At 46.4% G+C, this 19,828-nt stretch overlaps 1 long non-coding RNA gene across 1 annotated transcript in view; it reads left to right on the top strand.

Moving 5' to 3' along the window:
- The first annotated feature begins 3,671 nt into the window (after positions 1–3,671).
- LOC140694996 (uncharacterized) overlaps positions 3,672–19,828 on the top strand; it is a 30,808-nt gene continuing 14,651 nt past the window's right edge. The window contains exons 1-2 of the long non-coding RNA XR_012070671.1: positions 3,672–3,729; positions 4,194–4,333. This is a non-coding gene — a long non-coding RNA (uncharacterized lncRNA). The remainder of the gene's footprint in view (positions 3,730–4,193; positions 4,334–19,828) is intronic.

Raw genomic sequence — 19,828 nt, 5'->3', positions numbered from 1 at the left:
GAGAGTAGAGCCCTCATGAATGGTATTAGTGTTCTTATACAGGGCCCCAAAGTGCTTGCTTCTCTCTCCTCTCTGGGCCATGAAGATAGTGGGAAGACAGCCATCTTCGAGCTGGCAATCCTCTCCCAGATACATTGACCTTGAAAGCCTCAGCCTCCAAACCATAAGGAATATGCTGGTAGTTTAAGCCACCCGACACACGGTAATTTGTTACAGAATCCCAGACTGACGAAGACAGTGGAGAATGCCACTGTGTTTTGCACTGATTGCCTGGAGAATGCTGAAACCCAGGGAAGTGGGCAGCACAGACGTTTACTCATTTAATCCTGCCAACACTGTAGGGGATAGAGTCTACATTTTCCTCGCTATTTAAAAGGTAAGGAAAAAGAGGCACAAATAATAACAATGACAACGACAACAACAACAACAACAGCAACAATAATTTGTCCAAGATTCACACAGAAATCCCTGGAGGGAGAGTGAGAATTAATACTTATGCAGGCTGGCCCCAGAGCCCCTGCTCATAACTACTAAGTCAGATCACCTTGCTTATTTAATCAGTTTTTTTCAACTGTGATATGAGTGTACTGTGTCCAGTAACTTATAATTTCAAAATACCTCACTGTAAGGGAAACATTAGTCGCAGGCATTACAACCCACAGAAAGCTAGACATACAAAAATAACTTGTTAAGGCAAGATAACCAATAATGTTTTTAAATATTATACCTGCTGACCCTTTGTAATAAAGTGTTTATTTATAATTCTGTCTGGCTACAGAATAACATCATAATCCTGCATGTGGCTGGTGGCTCCCGTGTTGGACAGCACGGGTCTAGAGAATTTAAATGACTTGCCCAGCCTTGCCCAGGAAGCTCGTGGTGGGATCAGAGCTATAGTCTGGGACTGTTCCTTCCTATCCAAGTCCCTCATGGAAGTTTAGAAGCTTCTCCTTTGGTGCCCAGCTGTCTATCCGTACTTATGACATCTTGTCAGGTGCCCCGGCCTGCTCCTGAACATCAGCCAGAACCCACTTCTGCTCTATTTTGGCCAGGTAATACCTTCTAGCAACTTCCATTGCCTTCTTGGCATCAGTTTTTACATGGAAGGGTAGTGGCTAGAGAAGGAAATGTGTCCACATGACAGGTTTTTCATAAATAAAGTAGGAGTGGTCAAGAGAAGAAAACCTCAGGAATACGAGTGGAAGCAGGTCATTTAATATACCAAATGCGTACTTTCAATGTATGTTTGTGTTTCCGAGTCCACGCTTGTTCTACTCGTGCATTATAGGCCAACACATCAGGAGACAAGGATTTGGGGCAAGAAATAGTGGCTTTAATTTGTAAAGCCAGTGGAGAAGATGGTAGACCAATGTCCTGGAGAACCATCATCCCAAGTCAGAATTCAGGCTCTTCTTATATTAAAAAGGGGAAGCGGGAATGCTTGGTTGATGCAAACTTGGTGTATGAATTCTTTGTTTTTAGAATCCTTTGTTCTTGCAGCTCTTCACCTGGGTCAGATCCGTGTAAACCTCCAACAAGCAAATGTTATTTTCTATTCTGTATCTTGTTATCTTTATACGAATGGAAAAGTGATAATATCCTTCAAAGTCAGAGCCTTGAGAATAGGGTCTCCTGTATATTTCAGGATCTAGGCAACATTGTTTCACAAAAGGTGCAGAAACAGCAAGACTAAGCCTAGGAAACAGGGCACAGGTTTAAAGTCAAAGGAACAGATCTAATATGGAGTCAGATTTGTTCTTTCCTATTTCAGTAGTGCCATGGAGAAGGCACTGTGGGCAGCTTTCTGTAGGGTCCTGGAGGCTTTCTCTCTCAGCCTCTGTGCGCCTCTATTGAAAACCCGTCATCGCTATCTGGCCTGCTGGAAAACCAGTCCGCCTGTTTTGCCCTGAAGTTGTGTTCTGTTTATAACTCATCTCTACTCCTTGGAAAACAACTCAATAAAAACTCAGTTGGTTTCCCACCAGCCCTGAGCAGGGGTGAGGGATAGCATGTTATTATTTTATTAAAAAAATATATAAAAGAGTTTTAAAACAGCACTGGGCACATAGGAGAGAGACAATCAATGCTTCCTGGCTTAAATCGAAAATGATGACTCAGTGAGTCTATGGCTGCTGTATTTGCTGAGCTAGTTACTCCTTTGCTCCATTACACATTTATTTTAACTGAAAAAGAAATATATGCATATGGTTAAAAAAATTCAAACAGAGCAAAAAATACTCAAGTGAAAGAAGTTTTCCCTCATCCTCTGTTCTTACACGCCTCCCTGGAGATGCCAATGTTTACAATCCTTTGTGTGCTTTTCCAGATATGCTATGCAAGTTCCCACCAATGTATGTAAATTCCTTTAAAGTTTTACTTATTTTTAACTTTAAGGGATTTAAATCCTCAAGTGGCTTCTGCCACAGTAATAGAAAAGAAGAAATCTGACTCCATATTAAATCTGTTCCTTTGACTTTAACCCTGTGCTCTGTCTCCTAGGCTTCTTCTTGCTTGTAAAACAATGTTGCCTAGAGCCTAAAATATACAGGAGAGCCTATTCTGAAGGCTCTGACCTTTAAGGGTATTTAACACTTTTCCAATCATATAAAGATAACACGTTGCAGAATAGAAAATAACGTTTGTTTTGTTGGAGGTTTACAGGGATCTGACCCAGGGAGATAGCTGCAAGAACAAAGGATTCTAACAAGAAGGAATTCCTACACCAAGAAGTTTGCAAAAACCAAGCACATAGGAAAGCAGCCTGAATTCTGACTTGGGGAGATGGTTTTCCAGGACATTAGTTTGCCATCTAGGTCTACAGAAACTTGCTATTCCATGCCCCAACACTTGGTCTCCCAACTTACTGGCCTGTCCTGCACTGAGGAGAATGAATTTGGACTCAATAACACTTCTACCTACCTAGCAAGTTGGACACTGGGACTGAGGGCAGCTCTCCCACACACAGGGGCCTACTGTGAGCCCTTGATTATTCCCCGAGGTTGGGGTGTGGTTTACCCAGGAGGGATGGGGACTCTACACCAACACTCAGGCAGTCTGCTCCTTCTGGGTCTCTGACATTTTACCTCCCTCTCCCTGCCAGCCCAACATTTGGGACAGTGGAGCTAAGGCAGAGATCGTGCCTGCCTGTTTCCCAGCGTGTAAAAGGGGAACATGTACTCTTCCCAAGGTAGTTCTGAGAAACAACACCTGCGGGTGCTTGGTTCCCTGAGCAACAGTAAACCTAGCTCCTTGTGGGGGCAACGGGTATGATACCCGTAGGGTTTCTGCAGAGACCTTAGCTGGAGGGCTGGGCCAGGGACGTAAAATATGAGCTGTGGGCAATGACGGGTAAGAGAAGGGTGTATAGGCAGGACTGCTGCCTCCTTCGGGGTGCCACAAGAGGTAAAACGCTTTCTCCCCATCTCTGTTACTCCCCTCCCAATTCCAGATAACTGCCTTCCCTCTGCTCCTCCTGTCCATGTGTCTCCCTCCACTTTTCCCCGCCTCCCCTCCTCCTCCCCTATTCTCCCTCCCTCGGTTCCCCTTCTCTCTCAGGACCCAGAGCGGATCGCTGGCCCTCCTGCGCATGCGCAGTTGCTGCCAGCTGGACCGCGGGTTGGAAGCTCCAGCTCCGAGCCGGGGATCGGCCCCAATGGCTTCTCAGCTCTGTCGCCCTGTAGGCCTTTGACTACTGCCTGGGGCCGGGGCCTCTGGCTGTGGAAGTGCAAGGTGAGGGGATATCGGGAAAGGGGTGAGGCGGCTGCGGGAGGGCGGTCGGCGTGTCACAGCCCCCAGGGCACCAGTCAGCGTGTGTTCAGCTGGATTGCTCGGGCCAGACCCCTCTGCCCGCGCCACCTGCCCCGGCGCCCCGGCCACAGCTGTCCAGGGCCAGGTGTGCCCCTGCCGCCTCTTGGCCCAGCCGGGCTCCCCTCAGTCCGCGGCTGGCGTCCGCTTCCCCTCTCCCGCCCGCGAGTCCTCCCCTCCCGGGCTTCCTCTCCTAGCCCGCCGACCCGTCCCCACCACTGGGCGGGCTGTGTCCCGGGCGGGCGGGGTCTGCACACCCGGACGGGGCGGGCGGCTTGGGCTGGGGCTGGGGCTGGCCTCCGAGCGGGGCTGCAGCCCGCGTCCCCCACCCCACTCTCCCTGCCCCGCGACCCCGGGGCTGCCTTCCTCTCCCTTTCCCGATCCCTGAGGTCCAGATTAGCGGCGTGGGCGCTGCTCCCCAGGCTGAGAGCCCGCGGCTGTAACTCCCAGCTTCTCCTGGTGGAGTCGGGAAAAGGGAGCGGCAGTGCTGAGGGAGCTTCTGTCTCCTTGATCAGGATTTCTGCCCCAGGTAAGTACCTTGAACACTTTCAGGTGTTATGATGGCGGTGCTTGTTGATGTCACATGTTTTTATACTGAGAGGGATTACAGTGGTGAAAGCAGGGCTTGGTTCAGTTAAAAATGAGCTGAAGGCATGAGGCTGTCTCATCCTCCATCATTCACTCTCCCAGGGTGAAACGTGAGACCCTCGATCTTAAAAAGATACTTATAGTCCCTAACTAGTCCAGCCCAGCTATTGTGTGTTAACAGGAACAGCACAACCTGAGGCGTTGGAGACCCAGGGACATTGCACTCCTAAAGAGCTCCTGGCAAAATCTGGTTTGTTTTGTTTTTTTTGTTTGTTTGTTTTACTTAAATTGTGGGACAGACTAGTAGTATAGAGGGAAAAATAATTGGCAAGAAGGATTTTTTCATATAACAGCTTTATTGTGATATTGTTCACACACCATGAAGTCCACCCACTTGAATGTTACAATTCAGCAGCTTTTAGCATATTCACATTTGTGCAACCATTATTATTCCAGAACGTTTTCATCACATCAGAAAGACCAGTTGAAATGCATGACCTATCCACCCCTTCCCAGTGGTGGTTCTAAAGAAGTTTCTTGGCTGTTCCTGACCATAAATTAACTTGTTACATTCCATGAAATATCTGGGAGGAATTCTAATCAGAATTGCAATGAATCTGTCTATCAAAGCAGGAAGAATTAATGTCTTTATGGCATAAACTTCTTCTACACATGAATATATCTGGGACCCTATCTTTTCATCTGTCCAGAGCCAGGCCTATGGGAAATCCTCATTAATTCTTGGGTTTGTGAATGATGAGATTCAATACATCATTAGATGCAACTGTAGCCTTTCACTGAAGAGAAAAGTAACCTCGTAGAAGCCAAGTGATTCTCTGATGGTTAGAATGAGTGACCGCCAGTGCTGGAGTATTCGAGTGGACTTGGTGCTTGCAGAGTTCTCCACCACCTACAGCTAAGGGGATTACCGTGTTCTTTTACTTTTTTTTTTATGGCGTTGCTTTTATTTTTACTTATTATATAAAATTATTTTTTATTGAAGTGTTGTAAATTTACCATGTTAGCTTCAGATGTACAGCAGAGATTCAGTTATAAGCTTATGCATATGTATATAAATGTTTTTCAGATTGTTTTTAGTACAACTCATTACAAGAAATTGAAAATAGTACCCTGTGCTATATAGTAGGTCCTTGTCATTTATTTTATATTTATTAATGTGTATCTGTTAATCCTCCCTTTCCTGCCTGCTAACAACAGTTTGCTTTCTATGTCCATGAGTCTATTTCTAGCAGCACCGTTTTTGCTAGCAATATATGCTGGTTGGCTCTTTTCTGTTTCAGTAGTTCCATCTTATGTGTGGGCGTTTTTCTTCTGGTGGGCCTGTGTGTGGTTTGCACACGTGATAATAGAGAACTGTATTTGGGAGAACTCCAGGCCTCGTGTAGTCCCTCGTATGGAGTGCCCACTGAACTGATGCTTGAACTTGGAAAAAAACAGTAAATGTTGGAATTTCCACTATGGTTGAGACTTCCAGGTTTCTATAACCTCTTTAGCCCACCTAAATTTTGGCTGCACCCAATACTGGATAATTTGGTGGAACTTCATGGTATGGTGGTGTAGAGACAGGGCCTTGTATGCTTCTTCTCTTTCCTTTTTCTAACAATCATTTTCCTGGGCCTTCCAGGTACTCCCCCAGTAGGGCCCAGGGCTGGCTTGGTGCTGCACTGAGGCAATATTTGTTAATAAGTCCCTTTCCTCATCTCTTCTGAGCCTCCATTTCCTTCTCTGCACAATGAGGGCTTAGACGAGATAAGTGCTTTTCAGTTTCTTTTAAAGCCATATTTCCTTTGAGAAACAGAAAATTCAAATCTCTCCACCCATCACAACCCTTTAGATTTTGACACGTCCTCCAAGGAGTCACATAGCTCTTTGTGGTAAATTGACGTGATTGTGATTCCACGTGGCACAGAAAAGACTCTTCAGAGATTTATTGCAGGGAGAGGGCAGGAAAGGGGCAGTATGTCACACTTTCTTGTGTGAGCACTGGAGCAAAGGCTTGGGTTTAAATACAGTGTCTGATGTGGCAACTCTCTAATCTTGCACAATGTGATAAACCTCTATCCCTAGCTTCTTAATGTGTCAAGTTGGGGTGGTAATGTTTTAAGGCTTTTGTGAAACATTATACACATAAGCCATTTGTGTCTCGGTAGATACAAGACCTGCTAGAGAGTCGGAATTTCTTTAAAAATACATATATATTGTCCACATCACTCTGTCTGTGTGTATTTTGAAGTTCCTGGAGGGTGAGGGTTGAGTGTAATGTCCATCGTGGGACAGGTGGCCCATGGGTCTGTGTGCCTCAGATTGCCCCCTCCTCCCCAGTCCTCTTCCTCTCAGTCCAGGATGAAGTTCCCTAGTAGATTTACACACAGGTCTTGTGGAAATGGCTTTTCATTTTATTGTTTCACCAAGGAGGGTTGCCATCATGATCTCTGTGGTCAGGTTTTGGTGACCTGAAGGCTATGCAATTGGGGATTTCTATTTTATAAAAAGAAAAAAAATTACAAATACAAAATTAGACCTAGGTTTGTGGCAGGGGCTTTTGAAAGTGGGGACCATTAGCTTTTTTAGCTTCAGGTGCAGTGGCCTCTGGCCACGAGGACACATCCTCATGCTCTGAATTTGGAGGGACCAGTGGGTTCAGTGGGAATATTTACTGAGTGCATCTCATGGGCTGCGCATTGCCTTATTTGTACTGTGTGTTCCTTATTTGAGACGGTGAGCTGATTTAAACTCAATAGCCTCTTTAAAATAATAGACTTTTTATTTTTAGATGTAATGTAGATTCCCATGTAGTTGTAAGAGATAATATGGAGAGGGCCTATGGACTCTTTGCCCAATTTTCTTTAATAGTTCCATCTTGCAAAGTTGGGGTACTATTCATTCGTGACTCACTAACCCTTTTAGGTTTGTGTTATTGCCCTCATTTCTATTTATGAATAAACTGGTGTTGAGAGAAGCACACAGGTCTGCCCAGGTCACCCACGTGGTTAGTGAAGATTTGGGTGGAACGTGGGCTTGGCATTTCCAAGCAGTACCATTATGATGGTCTGTGGCAGGGAGCAGCATTCACTTTGCTTGTTTATTCATTCATTCAACAAACATTTATTGAATAAACTCTGTGGGTCAGATGCTTTCATAGGGTTATCTGATTCTTCAGCAGTATGGAGAATCAGGTAATGTTTTCTTTTTCTTTTTTTTTTTAATATGAGAAAAATATCTCTGAGAGGTTATAATCTCCCCAAAGGAAAAATAGCTCATAAATGAGGGATAGTACATTTGTACAGTTCCTTCTTCTTATGCAGGTGGTACCCTAGGCATTTTACATTTGCAAACTTCCATAATCCAGATATATTCTTGTAAGGCAAGTTTTTTTTTAATTGAAGTATAGTCAAGTTTACAATGTTGTGTCAATTGCAAGGTGGGTTTTTTTGAAATTTGAATGGAGAAAATATTTTTTGAGGGGGTTAATTAAGTCTATTTATTTGTTTCATTTTTCTAAAATGAGGTACTGAGGATTGAGCCTAGGTCCTTGAACATGCTAAGCACGTGCTCTACCACTGAACTGTACCCTCCTCCCCAAAGCAAGTTTTCTTACCCATTATTCTGCACCTTAGGAGTTCAAATAAATTGGCGTTGAAATCCAGATATTTTGATCCTACTATGGTTCTTTGCATTATATCCTGCTGAGGGGTGGGGAAGCAGTTCCTTTATTCATTCATTTATTCAGCAGTTTTGAGCACCGACTTTGCATCAGGGCCTGCCTAGGTGCTTGGAAACAGAAAACAAGAAATGATCCTTTTCTGCAGGGGATGGAAGCCTAGACCAAAAGCTGGGTAATGTGATCTGAGCTTCAGTAGCCATGTGCAGACGCTGAGGACAAAATTATCCCCGATTTGCTTGGACTTCCCTTGCCTTCTGGCTGGTGCACACCAGGTCGCCTCATCCCAGTGAGGCCCGCAGCCCACAGCACAGTGTGTACATCGATTTACCCTCCCTTCTCGGCAGGGCCTGCAACATGAACGCCCCTGACTACGGGCAGTGCGCTGAGGACCACCAGACTCTCCCGATTGTGGTCCAACCCGTGGGGATCATCTTAGAGAATTTCTTTTGCATCTATAATGGAATCTCCTTGGTGAGCCAGATCAGACCGTGCGGCTCCCAGTGGGCACTCTGTATCTACTATAGGTATCTCTATGTGCCCGAGAATGGATGGAGTGACTTCCAGACCCACCGCAATGTCATGGGCCTTGTCACCATTACTGACTGCCTCTTGGCCAAGACCTTCTAGAAGCTCCACGCACAGAGGAGCTGTATGGCACCACGCTCTACGACTCTCAGCTCTTTGTCTTTGTGCTGTATGGGGAGGTGGCCGAGCAGCCGCACACCGACGTGGCCTTCAATCTACGAGGACTGCAGGGTGGTGGAGAAGAGGATCGACGACTTCACTGAGTCACTCTTCATCTTGCCCAAGTCCAAGTGGCTGGATGGGGACCCCGAAAATTCTGGGGAGAAGACCCCCCTCCTCTACATCCTATTTGAGAAGGAGGACTTCGTGGGACTGGACACAGACAGCAGGCAAGTCAACCTGAAGGCCGGGCCACCCTGGCTGTGTGACAGATTGCTTCCCTACATCCAGAATGGGATCATCAAGGAGGAGGGCTTTCTTGTAGCCAAGGCGGGAAGGAGGTGTAGCCCGCCGGTTTTCAGACGTTTAAAACTAAATCCGCCTTTGTTTCAGAGAGATCCTTTTAGGGTTAGTGTGGACACTTACTCCCCCTTTTCAGCCAGGACACTTGGGGGGACCCCTGGAGTTGCTGTCCAATAGAGTAGCCACAGCTACTGTTGTTAGTAGTGCTGGGGAGGAGGCCGGTCTGAGCTGAGATGTGCTGTAGTTCAAATGCACATCAGACGCTGAAACTTGTCTAGTAAAAAGAATATAAACTATCTTGTTACTTTCTATATTGATTACACGTCAAAATGATAGTATTTTACATACAGTAGAATAAGTAAGGTCTGTTCTTAAAATCAGTTACTTGGTTTTTTTTTGTTACATTTTAAACGTGGCAACTGGGAAACGTTATTTACATGACTCTCATTTCATTCCTGTTGGACAGCCTGTCCTGGGACAGTTTCATCCCTTTGCTTATAAATGAGACTCTGAATCCCGAGACGCAGAACGAGGTGCTGGTTGAGCTCAGGGTGGAGCCGATGTCTCCTGCCTCCCAGGCCCAGCACCAGCACGGCTCAGGCCCTCTCCCCTGCCTGACAGCCACCATGCCAAGTTAGGACATCAGAAACACTGCCAGGGGCTTCCGAATTAGCTCCTTACGCAGGGAAAGGCGTGTCACGGTGTATGGGACACAGCAGGGAAAAATTCGTCCTCACTTTGTCCCTGTGATTAGGTCAAAGGCCCCACTCTGCCTTGGAAGTGCAGACGATCACTTCAGGGCTGCCTAACCCCTCACCCTCTACTATGTTTCCCTGTGTATCTTTCAAGCTGTCCCTCGGGCAGAAGAGGGTGAGACGTCTTTGCCGAGAGGTGGTCCCCCTTTACTGGGGAGAGTGAGGTGAGCTGTGTCCCCCCGGCCTACGGCCTCGGGCCTTGAGTCTGGAGAGCGCTCATGGCGGTCCCACAGGTGACGGTCTGAGGACATGGCACGTGCTGCCGGGCCCGCTGTGCAGGAGGGGCTCTGTGATTCTCTGTGATTCTAAGGTCAGATTCTACTTTCTTGTTGTTGGTAAGATGGAGGAGAAGATGCCAGAGAATTGATAAAAAGAAAATCCACACCAGTCCTGTGAATGACAGACACAGGGGATCCGTGTCCCACCTGCGTGTGGTGCCTGGCGGGCTCTGGAATAATTTTCACTTCCTCCCCGGACATTCCTCTATGGCTTAAGGAAGGGGAGAGGCATGTCGTGGCCATGATCTGTACTTGTCCTCACAGGGCCCTGTGATCTACATGCCCACACTACACTTCTGCTCCTTGGAGATGAGGTGTCAGGTTTAGGAAACTGGGCACTGCTGAGGGCATAGCTGCCAGAACCGTGTTACACCAAGGCTGGCTCCGTTCACCTCACCTGTCACCTCCTGTTGAGTCCTAAGGCGTCATTCAAGGTAGGTGCATCGGTGCAATGAAAGCAGGGACCTCCTTCACCCCCTGGACAGACTGGTGGGTGATCAGTGGAAGCCTGGAGCCCTGCCCCAGCCCCACGCCAGTGCCTCCTATTTTGTCATAGGAGGCACTGGTGACATTTTTGCTCAGCAACTGCTTGGCTCTGATTCTGCAGAGCCAACAGAGAATGCCAGCTTGTTTTTGCCTTTTGAAGTCTGCCCTTGGGATTTGGCGGAGTAGCTGGATGTGTGCTTAGCCCATAGTGGTTGACACTGTCACCATTGTTTACCCAGAACCTCGTGTACCAGGCATGGCTGCCGGCATCAAAATACAGCAGCGCATTAAACCTCCCTCCTGGTGGGTCTGTCTGTTCTGGTACCATAAGGGCTCAGCCAGCATCTGAACGTCAGTGAGATAACGTGGCCAGTGAGCTCGGGTCAAGCACGTTCTCCTCCAGTGACTTTTACTCCATTGTTGCTTTTACTATTACACAGTCATTAATTTTTTAAACAATGCTTTGGTTCAGGAGCAGAACCTAATTCTCCCCTGTTCCTCTTGGTGGGAGTGAGTAAAGTTGTCCAGCTTGAAATGCGACCACATTTTGTAGCTCAAAAGCTGTCTACACGCATCTAGGTGAAGTTTTGGTTTGGGGCGCTGACCACGTTGGGGTCCCCCAGCACCATCGCTTCCCTCAGGCCCCTGCCTCCCCTGGATCAGGAGGTGAGGGTGGGTCTCACCGTCCCTGCGTCCCTGTCCTCATCACACTGACGTAATTTCTTGTAAATGCTGTCAAAGTCATTTTTGTTCTCGTGTGTTTCTAATTTTGGCTGTTCCTCTATTCCTTTTTCTATTTTCCTTTTTCCCTTATACCACCCCGTGAGCTTGTTGTTGGGTCTGAAAATGTGGGCTGTGCACACCCTGCATTGGAATAGCCAAATCGCCCTCTGTGCCGTCTCCATCGCTATAAAAAGCAAAAACTTAACAGTTGCCATGATTCGTATATTATCCTAGTCATCTTATTTTCTACTTTTTTGGAATTTTTGCTATGTTAGCACATCACCCACTGGAGTTTGATATCTGTTAAAGTCCTTGCTTTGAGGAACCTGTTAGTTCGTCCTTATATTTGGTAACAAATGCTCTCTTACTAATTTTGTTTATTTGTTTTGAAGAAGTGAGATGCGAATTGATTTAGGCGGCTGCTGAGGGATTTTTTCATGGAGTATTTAAACTTGGAAAGTCAAATTCTGCAGCACCTTCTTTGATTCTGGCTTTTACACAAACGTGCTCGGCACATGGTTCCTGGCTGTCGCTGTGTGACGTGCGTGACGGCGCTTCCTGGCCGGCGGTCACTGGTGAGGAAGTTGCCGGCTCGGAGGTGAGCAGCTGCAGGGGACGCTGTTGGAGGAAGCAGTCACCGGTTTTTTGTTTTTTGGTTTTTTTTTTTTGCATTCACCTTCCCAGTGCCATTTACTTTACTTTGCATTCATAGAGGGGCAGGAGCGGGCCTAAAACCATGCCACTCTTTTGTTCCCTTTATGAGGCTGGTTTTTCTAAGTATCAGGAAAACATTGCCTTGTCCTAAGTAACTGGTTCACTTGGATCTGGTGGACACAGGGACCGCTAAAGGGGACGTAGCTTCCTCTCTGCTTCAGCCAGTGGGCATTCAGAGCCGGGTCTGTGGTTTGCCTCAGCAGCCGTGCAGGCCTCCCTGCACCGGCCTTTACTTTTACCCCTTTTTGGCAGTAAATAGCTGACTCTGTGTCTGTTGCAGCTGATGTCCACCACTGACGGCCGTGTGGTTATTTTGCGGTAGTGAGTCTCCAACACCCCTGTCAGCCGTGAAGGGACCTTGCATTCTCACCCCGACCCTGGTTCATCTCACCCAGGGAAAGGGCTTGGCCACCACCGTCATGCTGGACATGAGGCCTTGTTTCTCCTTTCATGCTCTGGTCCAAATGTGGACACTTCATCCTTCACTGACTTGGTCTCGCTTGAGACAGTCCAGACTTTCTGAAAGAGTCCATCACATTCTGGGGGGGAACAGAACAGAAGTAAGAGTCGCAAGTAGGAGTCTAGGCTGTCTGGGTTGGCAAATGCAGGCTGGGATCTGTGATGGCCGGTCTGTGCCCTGGAAACTGGCCTTTCCCGTGGCTCCCGAGAGAAAAGGGGTCGGAGCGAGAACAGACTTGCCTGGGTTCCTACCATCCTCATCTGCTCACTGACAGGAGTGTCAGCTAACTAGGAGCTCCCCCAGACCTCGGGCCCTTCAAACCTCAGATCACGGGCGATCCTTGAGTCCCTTCTTCTGGTCCTTCTTTGTGAGAATCCAGTGCCTTCTGAGGTGACTGGCAGCAGGAGATGCCTCCCCCTCCAGGGAACTCCCTTCGGAGGACTGTGACTCAGTGCACCTTGCTGTGAGCTTGTGGGTTTCCATCGTGCTCCCTGCAGAACCAGACTTGAGACTGGCTTAGCGACAGAAATAACAAGACTGATTCCAGGGCAGGGCCAGGTGGAGGGAACAGTGGAAATTGAATGTGACCTCAAACACCTAGGTGGGTGCTGGGGCTGTTACTAAAATGGGGAGCCTGGGAGGTACCTGCCAGGAATCGAAGTCTAGAGTAAATGGTGGACATAAGGCCTTTTTTTTGACATATGGCATTTTTAAGATGCCATTTGTCATCCAAGTTAGGACTTCCAAGAGGCACTCGTGTCTATGAGCCTGGGGCTCAGGTGAAGGAGCCGGACTAGAGATACACATTGGGATTCGTCATTCTTAGCTGGTGTTCACAGCCGTGCAAGTGGATCAGCTCATCTCAAGAGGTGCAGACTGTGTCTGAGTGGGGGCAGGGCTGTGCCTGGTTTGGAGGAAAGCCCGGACCATGCAGCTTTGGTGTGTCAGTCAGCGGCGTTTGTGATTTTCAGAGCAATGGCATTTATCCTTAAGGTTCTGGGGGGTGGGCAGGGCCACACAGGAAGAAATCTGAAGAGAGGGTTTTGGCCACGTGTGCGCGTCTTGGGACGATCCAGAGGCTGCAGGGTCCAGAAGGGGAAACTCCTCAGAAGCTGGAGTCAGAGTGGGGAGTTGGGAGAATGTAGTCACACTCTCCTGTGATGAAGGGAGGGAGGCCTAGGGAGTCCGCACCCTAGCGGACTCTCTTTCCCACGAACAAAAGGCAATCAGACAGAAGATTTGAGGTAAGAAGGGATGGGCTTTGGGAGAGGAGCCAACCTGGAGAACGGTGGTTGAACAATTCTTGAATAGTCTCCCTGAAACATAGAGTTAAAAAAACCCAGACTCTTAAGAATATTGATAGTGACTGGGGAGGAGGCAGTTGTTTTTCTGACCTCCTAAGGGTAAGGTATGTATCCGGGGATATACAGAAGAATCGGGCAGTCTGTTCCTGGGGCTTCACCCTTACCAGGGGGAACAGTGCAAGTTTAAAGGGGCAGAAGGGCAGCGGAGGGAAACTAGCCAGGTCCCGTGTCACGTACCAGTCGGCCGCCCTACTTGCGTGTTGCATTCACATCCATGCCTCCCAAGTGGGCGGTGGCAGCCCCGTTTTGAAGATTGGGAAGCCTCCTCAGAGGTTTAAGGAATTGGTTCATTTAGCAGCTAGTAAATGCTGTAGCAGGATTCCAGCAGGGCCTTGTCAGACTTCAAGGGCATGTTCTCTCTACTAATTCCGGTTGTACCTGAAATGGTGAAGTGAGTCAGTTTCGGAGCCTTTCAGAGAAAGTACGCTTTAAGTGCCTCAGGACTGTTGCACAAAGCTCAGTGTTCTTTCATAGTTCGGAACCACCGCAGTGCTTTTTGCCCCACAGATGTAAGGTCTTACTCCTTTGACGATGGCGTGGTTGTAAATGACATACAGGTGCAAAACCACACTTAGCAGCTTCTGAAGGGAAACTCTCCTGTTCTCCCTTGATCGGCTTTCTTCCACGGGATGTAACTGTGCTGCAGCTAAGGCCTGAGCTTTCCGTATGGAGTGAGGGTTTGATATCCAAATTTAGCATAAAACAGTCAGATGGAGAAAATCGAAGTTGACAATATATTTTGGGGTTTCATTAGACAAGACATACTATCTGTTAATGGCTCATAAAGCTAATGAAATTGAGTACAGAACATTGCATTTCTTACTTTCTACTGAGAGCTGTCTTCCAACATAAGGTTCTCTGCTTTGGAACTTCAGCTCAGCCACTACGGCGCCTGTCATTGTGTTGGTGTGATTGCATTTACACAGTGCATGTAATCTGGGCTTCCTTAGCCCCAAACACTCCAGTGCAGAATCATAGGCTGTAGCCATCACTTAGTTATACAAATACTTCTAAAACTATATGATACCAAAAAAAATAAATAAATAAAAATAAAGAGAGAGAGGGAGATTGCCTTTATCAAAGTTCCTTTGGATTTTAACTGCAAAGTGTTGTTGAGCAGCTCTGGTTTCCTTTGGATATGAATATATACATTTCTTTGCATGTAACTTGGATTTCAGGCTTGAACACCAAGCTCTTGTTTTCCATGAGCCACAAAAATCATAGCCAAATGACACACGTATGAAACAGTTTATTCTTTTTATCTGAGACAGAATCCTTGAATTTGGGACTTGAGCTGCGACTTTCCTGTTTGCTCTTCCCACCCCTCTTGTCACCTCAGTCCTTTTTCCTACGTGGCCTCCAAGAGGTCATGGTCTCATAGGAGCAGGTGGACAAATACCAGTTGGTCGCCAAGCAGTGCTGCTGTAGATGGAGCCCAGCCAAGAGCTAAAGGACATCATCAGGGAGGACTTCCTGGAAGAAATTGGCTCTACATTCAGTTCTGAGGACAGAGTAAGAGTCAGCCAGGGGAAGGAATCAAGAGGGTGACTCAGGTGGCAGGAGCAGCCCGGGTAGAGGCCTGGAGGCTTGTGGGGTGGGGACTCGGGGAGACTGCCCTGTGTGGTCCAGGGTGGTGGGTGACCCTGCTTTGAAGGACACTGGAGAGGGCCTAGGGGTGGAGGGCTTTGGAGGAGCTTGGTTTTTACTAGAACTGACACAGAAGAGGCAGTGAAGGATGTCAGCAGGAAGTGACCCTTAGGAGAGCAGCTCTGCCTGTCCTTTTGAGTCCCACCCCTTCATTCTTTTATTCACAACACACGCAATTCTGAGTGTCTAGGGGAGAGGGGGTGGACCCACAGTAGTAAGCAAAATGTACTTGCTTCTTGAGAGCTTAGCAGTGTCAGAAGTTGACTTAGATTAAAATGTTTTATTAACACAGCAGGGCACCTAATCCAAAGTGCGGAGGTTGGAGGGAAGGAAGACTTCCTTGACAAACAGTTAAAATGAGCCTGGAGGCTAGTGGGAAGTAGCAGCAGGTCACGGGGCCCCTGAGGTCACTGGGGACCTGGTACTGAGGTGAGGATGGACAAGCAGGGTCGGGGGTGGGGCTAGAACTCTACCAGGGAGCCTTTGATGGGTTTGAAGTGGGGGAGATGTAATCAAATTTGTGCTTTGGGAAGGCTGCCTTGGCTGTGTGTGTGTGTGTGTGTGTGTGTGTGTGTGTGTGTGTGTGAGTGTAGCGGGGAAGAGGGGGAGAGTGTCACCAACTGGGAGGGTCATTAGAAGACCATTCACAGGCTCGGAGGCCACCAGTGGGAGAGGGGCGTCGGGGCTGCTTGGGGACCGCAGGGGCAGAGTGGATGCCGGGTTTCCTTGTGTGGAGGGCTTGTTAGCGGGGTCGCTCTAGCGACACCTTGTGGCTGGAAGTAAACAGATGGAGGCCGCCAGGTGGACTTACCTCTTCTCTCCTTCCCTGCCTTGTGTGATGATCTTAGCTCTGCCAACATATGGAACAGAAGAGCTAAGTTCCAGAGTAGCCCAGGACTTTGCTGGGCTCGTTCAAGTGAGAGCAGATAGGATTTAGGCTTGTGTTGAGATCTGTAAGTTAACTTAGCTAGAAACGTCCTGTATTTTGGATTTTCATAGGGGTAGTAATTCTTGATAAAGATTGCTTTCTTGGTGAGAGGAATTTTAATACAACTGATGTCTTTCTCAAAAAAAATCTTATCTTTTAAGAAATTTAATATTCAAAATAATAGGAATATTTTAAAATGATAAACTAAGGCTTTCGTGTAGTTTCTTTGGTTTCTGAGTTGATGTGTAGGTAGACCCTTTGCATTACATAATAGCACATCTTTGACAGTATTTAAAGAGCTGTTAGTGAGCGCCCCCAATTTGAAAGCATCATTAAAGCTTGCTCTGAAATAGTGAAGTCATATAGGTCTTGTTTGCAGAAGCCAGATATTTGGTTTATAATCTGCAGCATAGCTCCCTTTATAAAATAATAATAGATTCAAAATTAACAAAGTGGAAAATAATTGATTTTTTTTAAAAAATGAAACATAAACTTTCTTGTGCTATTGTTGCAACTGGAAATTTTGAAAAGAAAAATCCTATTGTAATATCATCTAAGTGAAATACATATATGTCTGTCACATTTGAATAGTAACTGCACAGTGGTTTTTGAAGTCAGGATCATTCCAGCTCAGATACTGGCAGTGATGGTTGCTGGTTTTCAATGGAAGAGCCTAAATTTGCTTTCTTAGCTTTATTCTTTTCTTTTCTTATATTTTCTTTTCTTTTCTTTTCTTCTCTTTTCTTTTCTTTTCTCTCTCTCTTTTTTTTTTTTTTTTTTTTTGGGTAGTGCGAGGGTTGAGTAGTGCTGTGCCAGCATGATTTGGGGGCAATTTGTGGGCAGATGTCGTGCAGCAGCAGTGAGATATTTCCATGCATTTTACTTTCCGGACATCACCAGGGAACATGTGTGGTTTGTGCCTGCAGGATGGGATGCTGCAGGACTCCCTGGTCCATCAATGTTATGTCTTGGAGCTGCTCCGGTCAGTGAATGATTTTCTGTGGCTTGGAGCTAATGTGGTCTGATGCAGATGATCAGATGTGTAACTAAAGTACTGTTACTTGAAATAAGAGAAAAGCTAGCAAAAATGTCTCTAAAATACAGGATGAGGGAGGAGAATTGGCTGAGCTGCTTACAGTGGGGAATATTCTCAGGTGACTCCCTCACTGTGTCTCCTGTCACTATCCCCCACAGCCCTGCATGGCAGTCCTACTGAAGCAACCATGCACTTTCTCAGAAACGCGCTGAATTTCCTTGTGCCTCTGATTGTTCACTTTTTTTTTTGAAAGCACATCTTGCCCTTTGCTTAAATGCCATCCCTGCTAGCCACCACTTACACTCATTCTTCTGGACCTCGTCCATATATAGCTGCTGAATGAAAGAACAAAATGTAGTATCTCCATTTAGTGGAATATTATTCAGACATAAGAGTGAATAAAAAAGAAAAAATAAATAAAGGGGAATATGAAAAAAGCCATCTGCTCTGGGTAGTCCACCCTGACTGCTCAACCCGGCCTTTTCCCTTTGAAACCCCACCCCTTATACCCCACTCTAACTATTTTTGATAGTATTTACCACCTTCTAATAAAGTTTAACATTTTCAAAAAAAAAGAGACATGCTGATACCACTTCAACATGGGAAAGCCTTGATAACAGCACGTTAACTGAAAGGAACCAGACACAAACGGCCACATATTGTTGATTTCAGTGATCTTAGAAATGCCCAGAATTGGCTCATGCAGTGGCAGAGAGCAGATGATGGTTGCAAGGGGCTGGGTGGAGGGGGGTTGTGGAGTGACTGCTAGTGACAGGGGTGTTCTATTGGGGTGATGAAGTGTTCTGGAAATAGATGGTGGTGAGGGCTGCACAACCGTGAGTGTGCAGAAGACTGCTGAGCGCTGTCTCTGGGAGTGCTTGTTGTTGGGGCGGCTTTATTTTGTTCTCATCCTGTAATGTGAAGGGTCATCTTGTGCTGAGACCATTCAACTCCTGTGAGTGGTAAGGCTAAGAGACTTTGCAGAGTCATGTTTCTTTTTTCCCCCTTGCTGAGTGTAGGCAAAAATGGTTTAAGCCTGAGAAAGTGCTCCATATGCAGAAATGTCTTTCAGTTTTGGCCGGTGTAAAAATCTTGTGAGCTTTTTAATCATTTAGGACAGTCTGTAGGGGGAAACAGCCTGTGAAGCCTGGGTGAGACTTGGAAGAGCCGCGCTACCCTCCCAGACACGGGTGGGGATTTCACCCCCATTCAGGCAGTGAAGGGCCAAGACCCGTGAGAGGAGTTGACAGTCATGAATATTTATGTGTATCCGCTGCTTCATCTTGGATATTAATTTCTAGCTGAGTCATTTTGTGGCGGCAGCCTCATCCTACATCAGGAATTTATAGTATCTGCTCTTTGAGGTGAAGAGCTGACAGACTTGATTATTTAACAGTCTATCTTGTATTGATATCTCAGATTCCTTTGTCAATCGCAAAACAGCAGAAATACAGACGTCCTTTAATGCCGATGTGACCTGGAGCAGGTTTAGTTCTGTACCTCAGTGACCTTATCTGCGTGTGGGGAAGATGATAACAGTGCTTCCCTCAGAGGGGCTGGTGAGAGGAGACTGAGAAGCACAAATGGAAGACTTACACGAGATGCTCATGAATGACAAAATTTAGTGCTCTCAGCCTGGTGAGGCCTCAGGGGCAGAGATGTCAGAACAGAGCAGTCCTAGCCGGAGTTCGATCCGCATTGGCAGGTTTTATGATCACTATCACCACTGTGGGTTATCAGGTAGTTTTAAGACTTGGTAATATGAATTCATGAATAATGTTAAAGACTAGACAACTCAGATCCGGTTTACATAGTTCTCAAGATTTCCTGTGAGAAATGGATATTTTTTCCCCATCTTAAATCTGAGTGGATTCTCTAAAAAAATTCTGTAGTCCTCCATCTTTTTCCTTTAATTCTCCTTTTTTTTAAATAAAAATTTTTAAATGGAGTTACTGGGGACTGAACTGAGGGCCTCATGCGTGCTGAGCACATACTCTCTCAACTGAGGTATACTCTCCCCCATAATTTTTTTAAACTTTACTTTCTTAGTATTCAGAGTTTAGAGGCCTCTAATTCTTTTTTTGGAGACTTGTCCATAAACCGGTAAATCTAAAATTAATGGACAAAATTTGGTTTATTAAAAAAAATCATTAGAACTTTTATCAATCCATTCAAAAGGAAATGCTTATTGAGTTAAAATGTTTCTCCTTTATGGTGATTTCTAATTTTTGGTCTAGCTTAACTTATTAAAAGTAATCCTCATCATCATAATGACCAAGCTTGCTGTGAGTGGACACCTACCAAAGGCTAAACTGTTTTTCTCATGTTTTACTTCAAAGCAGGTGTTTGACGGTAGGTATCAATGTCTCCTTT

Source organism: Vicugna pacos, unplaced genomic scaffold (genome assembly GCF_048564905.1).
Source record: "Vicugna pacos unplaced genomic scaffold, VicPac4 scaffold_118, whole genome shotgun sequence".
Taxonomy (NCBI): domain Eukaryota; kingdom Metazoa; phylum Chordata; class Mammalia; order Artiodactyla; family Camelidae; genus Vicugna; species Vicugna pacos.
This window is presented reverse-complemented; position numbering and strand designations above follow the sequence as displayed.